Source organism: Mobula birostris, chromosome 13 (genome assembly GCF_030028105.1).
Source record: "Mobula birostris isolate sMobBir1 chromosome 13, sMobBir1.hap1, whole genome shotgun sequence".
Lineage (NCBI taxonomy): Eukaryota > Metazoa > Chordata > Chondrichthyes > Myliobatiformes > Myliobatidae > Mobula > Mobula birostris.
The window spans coordinates 47,010,518-47,019,685 of NC_092382.1; positions in this window are offsets into that span (position 1 = coordinate 47,010,518).

The following is a 9,168-nucleotide window of genomic DNA, read 5'->3' on the forward strand; positions in this document are numbered from 1 at the left end:
GGATGGCGTTGATGTCTTCGTACCCAACCCTCCTGTGCAACTCTCCTGTGAAAGGGTGTTGAGGAGATTTACAAGAATGTTGCCTGGGTTGGGGAGCATGCCTTACGAAAACAGGTTGAGTCAACACGGCCTTTTCTCCTTGGAGCGACGGAGGATGGGAGTTGACCTGATAGAGGCGTATAAGACGATGAGAGGCATTGTGTGGATAGACAGGGGCTTTTTTACCAGGACTGAAATGTTTGCACAAGAGGACACAGGTTTGAGTGGGGAGTAGGAACAGAGAGATGTCAGGGGTAAGTTTTTTACTCAGAGAGTGGTGAGTGTGTGGAATGGGCTGCCGGCAATGGTAGTGGAGGCGGATACGATAGGGTCTTTTAAGAGACTTTTGGATAGGCACATGCAGCTTAGAAAAATAGAGGGCTATAGGTAAGCCTAGTAATTTCTAGGTAAGGATATGTTCGGCATAACTTTATGGGCCGAAGGGCCTGTATTGTGCTGTAGTTTTTCTATGTTTCTATGGCGGACTTCCCTTCAATCATGGCTGATCTAAATATGCGTCTCCATCTCATTTACATGTCTTACCCCTGTAACCATTAACCCAATCACTAATCCCGCACATGTCAACCACCGCTTTCAATGTACCCAAAGAGTTGGGTCCCACAGCCGTCTCTGGCAATGGATTTCACAAATTCTAATAACACTCTTCCTCATTTCTTTCCTAAAAAACGTCCTTGAACTCTGAGCCTGCGCCCTCTGGTCCTCGAGGGCAACTATAGAGACGTGCTCCACGTCCACTCCATGTAGGCCTTTCAATAGCCGATATGTTTCATTGAGATTACTCTCCCCCCCTCAGTATACTGTATTAAACTCAAACGAGTACAGTCCTAGAGCCATAAAACGCTCCTCGTATGGTAACCTATTTACTCCCAGGATCACTCCTGGTACAGCTCCTTCAAACCTCATCCAATCCCAGCAGATCATTTCTCATATAAGAGCCCGAGAATAGCTCACAATGATTCGAGCATATAACTTATCTTATATAAAACTGCTATGCAGCAGAACGGTGGAGGGGCCGAATGGCCTTCTTCCGCGCTGCACCTTTGCCACGCTCCAGTTGATTAGAATCTGGCCTGTGTAGGGGAAGCGAAGCTGAAGGAACATTTTATGAAGATTTTGGTTGTCATTGCCGAGTGTGCTGTCATTCACTTTCAGAGCTCAGATTCTAACTTTCAAAGACTGTGGGGAAGCAGACGGAAGCGCCCCTGTACAAAGGCAGCCGGTGGAATGTGCTGATCAACGTTACACTCGCTGGGATGTTTGCAACCCTGTTATCAGAGCCAGTGACTATCTCTACACATGGGGGTTTCAACCATGTTCAGAGCATCGCTGTGATGAGGTCTGAAGCCGAGTGGTCCCGGTTTTATCCACACATGGGAAGTTTGCCATCCTCTGTTGCTGATAACACAGCTGAAGATGCCGCAAACCTGTCGCTGCCCATTCAAATCGGCGATTCTTTGTTTTTCATCAGTCAAATTATTTTGCTCATGTTCGTTCCACTTGGGCAATTTATATATTATTGACAAGAAACTGTGACTGGGTTGGGATAGGTTGGATGGAAGAACTTTTTGTCAACACCCGCTTTACGTTTCGTTACCATTAACTTTATTCTGCTAGTGTCCGGACTCAGTTTTTGATATCACGTGGTTTAAATGCGAATGAATGAAGGCTGGATGGTTGTGTGGTTAAATGGATCAGCAGATTTCCAAATGATGCAAGCAGTAATGGTGCAGCGAACAACGAGGAAGGACATCCTGGCTTTCAGGGGGATCTGGATCAATTGGAAAATGGGTTGAAAAGGAGAAGACGGAATTTAATGCAGACGAAAGCGACGCGTTTCACCTCGGTAGGAGCAAGTAGGTTATCTCTTACACAGTCCACAGTACGGTGCTGAGAAGTTTGGTAGAACAAAGAGATCGGGGGATACAGGTGCATAATTCATCAAAGTTTGTCACAGGTAAATGGAGTCAGAAATACCAATTTTTGGAACATTTTCCTCCCTCATTCAAAATACTGAGTGCAAGAGATCGGATATTATGTTTGAAAAAGGACAGAACAAATTAGAAGGATAATACAGGCTCCGGAGGCCCGAGTAACAAGGAAAGATTGAATAGGTTAGGACTGTCGTGCTTCGAGTGTGCAAGATTGAGAGGAGATTTGGTGGAGCCATACTTGACTATGAGGCGTCTAGATAGGGTGAATTCATGCTGGCGTTTTCCACTGAGGTTTGGTGGGACTACAACCAGAGGTCATGGGTTAAGGGTGAAAGTTTCAGGGGAACATCGGGGAAAACCTCTTCACTCGGAGGGTCGTAAGAGTGTGGCCGAGCTGTCAGCAAAAGTATTGCATTTGCACTCGTTTTCAATGAGGTTGGATAAGTACATAGTTGACGAAGTTATGGAGGGTTTTGGTCACGATGCAGGTCGGTGGGAGTAGGCAATTGAGTGCGAGAGGTCCTGTTCCGAGTCATGGCCATGTAACACTGAGAGCGCTATCTTCCCCAAATACAGACACTCGTAAACGCAGCCCATCTTCCGCCAACATTGCTCATTGGTTGGTCGTAACTTCAAATAAATCTTCGGTGTGATATTCTTATCTTTCGGAAAATAATTTGCCAGACATGAGTGGGAGGATTCCGGACAGTCGGCCCTATTAACACCTGAGGCTGTTTTACGTGGGGCGGAGCTGGAGGTAGACCCGGCAGCAAAGCACTCTGGGCCATCTGGCACAGTTACAGGCTACCGTTCTCCATTTGCACCGAAAGGCAGCTCGCCATCTCACACCGGAACAGAGGTTTAACAGGATGCTGCCTGGATAAGGAGTGTGGACAATCAAGGGATATTTTCTCTGCAGCAGCAGAGGCCGCGCGAGGCCTGATACAAGTCTATAGGAATATGAGAGGTCGGCACGGAGCGGAGAGCCGGGATTTCCCATAAGGAGGGAATGTCTAAATCCAGAGGGCAAGCGCTTATGGTGATATGGTGAACGCTACTCCAGATTACAACTTAAATAAATGGTGCAAAGAGGGACTATCGTTTCCAAACACTTATTTAAAAGTAATCATCTTATCTAAGACAATCATGTTAAACCTGACTCAGAATGCTTGAAGGAGTTATGCGTTTCAAGATTTTGTTCACACTGATAGTGGTAGGTGGCTGGAATGAATGCCGGGGTACTGGTGGAGGCAGATGCGAACGGGACTATGAGATACTCCATGAATGTGTGGACAATGGAGGGATTGAACCCTGTGTATGCGGCAGGGATTGGACTAGTAAGGTATGTCGAGAAGTTCAGTTGATTCGGTACAACATGATGAGTAGACTGGCCATCTCCCGTGCTGTACTCTTCCGCGTTGGTGAGACCACAGCTGGAGTAGTGTGTGTATCTGCGGTAGGCCGCCTCAGAAAGTACGTAATTATCCTAGAAGGGCGCGGTAAGGATTCACGACTTTTGCTGCTGAGACTGGACGACTCGAGTCAGAAGGAGACTGGATTTAGAGTGTGCTCTGATCCCAAAACTGAGGGTGACGCAACACTGATTCTCCCCTCCGTCACCACAGGCCCCACTGTCACGATGCCACTGCAGGGTAATATCAAGTGTGGAAAATAACACCATCTGCTGATAAGGTTAACTGTTTGACTAATTGACGAACACTGTCATTGAGTTCGTTTATTCACTTTAAGAGATGGAGCTTGACGTAATGACGTCTGTGGACCGCGACTGCTTTTGGTTTGTTCACGATGGACGTAAATGTCTGCAAGTTCTGTTAAGCCATAAAACAACTCGGACGTGTTTTATTCACACAATCCTTCCAGCTCACTGTGACTGTGCACTGATCCCAGAAATGGGACCCAATCACTACAGCCCCGTAGTGCACTGCGGACTGACCGCAAAACTGCATGTGAATTCCCTCCCCTTCTACAACGCCAGCCCAACACTGACTGTGGGTCGAACTTAAAAGCAAGATGTGTCTCTCTAGTGGGGCTGTATTATAGACCCATTCGTCAGCGGGATTTTGTACTGTCGCCGGCCGGCTGATCTGAAACTCTGCCAATTTTAATCGTTAACGTTTGGTTTTCTCTCACTTCCCTAAGTTTTAAGCAATAAATGCCCATCCTGGCCAAACTCTTCCATAGCTCAGGCCCCCTAGTCCCGGCCGCAAACGCTTTCCACACACTCTCCAGTTTGTAACCACATCTCTCTCTCTCTCTCTCTCTCTCTCTCTCTCTCTCTCTCTCTCTCTCTCTCTCTCTCTCTCTCTCTCTCTCTCTCTTCTGTCTATCTATCTCTATCTCCACCTTTCTCTCTCTCTGTATCTCTCTCTCTCTCTCACTCACACACACACACACAGACACACACACACACACACACACACACACACACACACACACACACACACACATACACACACACACACACACACGCAAACACACATGCATACACTCCATCCTCTATCCTCCATCGTCTACCGTCTTGCTGTCCACGTCCCTGTTGTTTCTAAAGTCCCGGAGATGCCGGTCCATAGGACAATCGACCAGGGAATAACACCCGGGAGATCCGGCGGTGAATGTAGGCAGCTGGAGCCCAGAATGACGACACTATGGCCGCTTCCGGTTTGTGCTCAGTTCGCGGCTTTATTAATGAACTGAAACACCGAGGTCACCGGATATTTCATCACGCTGACCACCTGCTCCCTGAATTCCGACTGAGTCACTGAGTATATAAATGTCTTCGTGCAGTTATCCGACGTAGTGAAAGATCCATTCTGAATCATTGAATTCGTATACTCCTCCTGTGACCTGATAATATATGACATTCACAACCAGTGTTATCCACAGGAGGATGAAGCTGCCGGAGAGGGTGAAGAGTAAAACCACAGACCTCCCCCTGCTCTCCATCTCCGGGTCACTGCGGTTCTCCGACTTGTTCTGACCCCGCAGCCCCTTACGGTCCCGACTGGCCACTAAAATGTGCCTGACTGTCAGAGCGTTGAGCAGCAGGATCCCAGCGAAAGGGAGGAACGGAGTTAAAATGGTATCGAGCCAGTCATATCCTACCCACCCGGGGTCAGTGAAATAATTGTCTATAGGTTTACAGAGCCACGGTACATTGTCGATGATCACTAAGGGTTCTTGTGTGAAGTAGCGGGCAATGTTTTTCAGACACGAGAGTACACAGGTTGTTGTCAGAACCACAGCCTCAGTTTCCCCGGTGCAATATTTCGTTTTCAGCTTCTGGCAGCAAATGGAAGAAAAACGGATCGAAGGTGAAAGTGACGGTGAACCAGACAGAACAGTCTGTGGCTGTGTACCTCAGAACCTCGATAGCCTTACATGCGGGAGTAACACTCACAAAGCTCCAGAGAAAGTAATAGAATTTAATTGCAACAAAGATCAGCTCGGTGACAATGGTCAGTAGATCCGCCGCTGCCATGGCTACCAGGTAGCTAGTGGTGCAGGTAGAGAGGCCGCACTTCCCCCGGGACAGGATCACAATCGCCAGTAAATTCACTGGAGAGAAATAGAGAGAGCAGAACAGACACTGGCCATTACTGAACGTACCTTCAGCGAATTAACCGTGCACCGGGTTTCAGCTAAAGATCAGCAGTGCTGTGTGTTGTTGAACGGCTGCTAATGCAGCATCGGACACGGGTCACACTGTCACTGACCTGTCTTTTTCAGTGTGGGGATAAACTGATGTGTGGAGGATGATCGGGAATAAAAATAATCTGCATGAACAACAATAATCTGTGCTAATCCCGATTCCAGTCACTGGTGGAACCGGTTTCACTGATTTAACCGTGACTGACCAGGCCTCTGGAAACTCAGCATGTGATGGGGCCGAGGAGTGATCCAGATCCAGAGGGAAGCTGGAACAACTGGGCAGATCAGGCAGCATCCATACAGATTAACAGAACGTTTTGGACTGAGATCGTTCTCCAGGTCGGAGCTGTGTCCCATTTTACGACGGATCTCAAAGGGAAAGCGGGGACAATTCAATAAGAAAAGGCTGAGCTGGTTAATTCCTCAGGGGAGTTCATTTCAACAACACACAATCCGTGGACACTGCTTCAGGCGATCAGACACAATTAATTAAACGACGGGCAGTAGAATCCGACTGTGACAGACTCCACAGGGAGACGCGACACGTACGACCAGAGGTTCACTCTGAACCAGAACTCAGGAACAGTGAACTTCACAATGTATTACCCTCAGAGTCGCCCTTCACTGTCCATAGCATTGGGTCACCTCTGGAGAAGGGCACATTAAAACGTCCAAATTACAGCTTCTCGGAAAGCGTTCTGTCCCCAGCCCTGGAACAACTCCGCACAACTCTGTCATTAATACCCTCCCAGTCACACATTCCCGGAGAGATGCCTATCCCCGGCACTGGTACCGCTCTGGACAAGGTACCATTAAAGGATCAGAAATTCGCTCATACCAGTACCTCAGAAAGAGTCAACACTACAATGTATAATTCTCCAGTCACACCTTTCAGAGAGCTACCTGTCGCCAACACTAGTACACTCTGGACAAGGTGCCATTAAAGGCAAAAACAACGTTCGAGACTATCCTGTGTATCAGAGGAGAGACAGAGGGTTGTCATTAAAATGCTCAATTATAATATTCAATTGACAGGATCAATATCACTGATGGATATTTGTGGAATGATCATCAAGTTGGAAGCTTGTCAAATGAAAATAAACAGATTCACACCGTTTAACACACAGCGATACCAAACATGAGTTGTTCTGCTCACTCACCGGGAACTCCAATGACGGCAATGCACACGTACAATATTCTCTCCACACCCTAGTAGCTTTCCAACATTGACAACATATTCTCCGTCCGGTGATTTGTTTCCGTATGCTGCAGGCGATCCCTCCCAATGAAATGTTGAGGCAGCACATGTTTTGTGTTTTAATACATTTCAGCGCTCCGCAGGGGCAGATTTCAACCTACTTAAAAATATTTTCAGATCAATTACAATGTGATTACATTAGACAAGAGCAATCCCAGAGGTGCACTATTCTGGTTAATTTAGCGAATTAATTGTGAAACTGTAAACAATGGAAATTGTGAGGGTGTTAAGGGGTTGCGATTGTCATTCATCCAGCAAAGGGGGTATTTTCAAACACCATCAGACAGAACTCTGCTCCTCATGATGTGCCAGTGCTCATTTTGTCCATCGCATAAGGAGACCCGCTGAGAGTAATGCGGCCGTCCCACTCTGATTTTCCACCAATTGTAATCACGGCTCATCCCACTGTAACCTTATCTCCCACTCCCGATTACCAGCAAACATCCTCAGCTTGTTGGTGTGAAGGGTACCAAACTTTGTCCTGGTTCAGAAACATGTTTGTCACCACTGTGAGAAAAGCGCACTCTGAAAATAAACGTTGGGGTCGTCTGTTGTCTTACTCCTACATAGGACAGAGAAAGGTCAAGCACAGAAACCGACCCTTCGGCACGCAGAACCTGTGCCAACCGTGACGTCATGTTAATCGGATCCCGTGATCGTCTCCCTACATTCTCTACCTGTCAAACTTCACAGCAGGTGTCTTGGGCTTCTGGGTTTTCTGTTCTCGGAAGGTTTTTAACCATATGTGTGATTTACTTGGATCCAACAAAAGTGTCTGAACCTTCAAAGTGTCTTATAACTTGCAAGGTGCTTCTACTGGAAATATGTACGTCAAAGGACCATTTTGTCAGTGCGACGGGAACCTGAATTATCCTTATGAACTGAGAGAGAGAGAGAGAGAGGGGTGTACAAGACAAACACCTTGTTATTAAGAGAGAGAGGCTGGTAGACAGACAGACACATGATTTTGGAGACTGGATGAGCTTTGTTGTGCCCACAGAAAAGTGTTTTTTTTTTTAGAGGATCGATAAGGAGAATCGATCAGTGTCTCTTGCAGTGTGGAAAAGGTGTGACCGCTGGGAAGTTATTAGTGGGGCCACTCCTCGCCTGGGTTGATAACTCCACCACAGAAAGCGGTCCCCTTTTTGTGCTCACATTCAGTGAATTCAAAAGGATTTCGGAGGACAACGGGAAGAATCGACAGCATCCGATTACTCGAACAACAACACCTCTCTCTCTCCATCACTACTCAACTCAATACCACCAACTGAACTGAACTGAACTTTACTCATCACCATTTACCCCTAGGCTTGATGAAATTTGTTTTTTTCTATTTCCACAATTATATACATATAATCTTTGCTATCCTGTTCGATGTATCTGATTTTTATTACTGCATTACATTGTTAGTAATAAATAGTATTAGTTAATAGCAATACAAGACTCCAAAGTGATTTCTATGTCTGCTGGTTCTTTAACTCGTCACGGAGTACGTGATATCAGACACAAAATATTGAAGTAAATTGTGCCAGAACTGCTTGTGAACTTGTATTAAATCGGCTACTGTTAACATTGTCTGCCAGAGTATAAACTCGACGTAGTTTCAGTTTGAGAGCCTCTGCGGGGAGTGGGTCAGGAAAAGGTTTATTTATGTTGATGAATAAACACTTTCATATCCACCAATCTCCAATTTCTTCAGTGACTTGGTCACAACGTCTACTGTTGAGTGAGTGCGTGCTTTTCTGTGTGTATGTCTGTAGTGGCTGAGTGTTCCTGTAGCTGAGTGTGTGTGTGTGTGTGTGTGTGTTTGATACATACCTGTACGTGCCCGTGTGTGATGTGTGTGTTGTGTGTGTCTGTCTCTGTCTGTATGTGTTTCTGTAAGAGATCAGCAAGCACACAACACTCAGTCTGTGTCGGTACAGCGTGGATACAGAGAACACTTGGGCTCATGTGGAAGAAAGTATTCAGTTCTCCAGAGGGATATGTATATACTGGTTCGGGGAGCTAAAAAGCATGACATTGTTCGTAAGGGAAACAGGAAAATTATGGGCTTATATCTGAAGTGGGTAGAGCTCGGACAGTCTCTACTCAATACATTTTAGGGAAGGTGAGAGTTAATCTATGAGTACCGCGTGATGGCTCTGGGACCGTACTCGCTGAGTTCAGAAAAAGTAGGAGGAAATCACTTGAAATCTGTCGAATACTGAAAGAACACAGAGCACAGCGGAGAGCTGGAGATGGAGATGA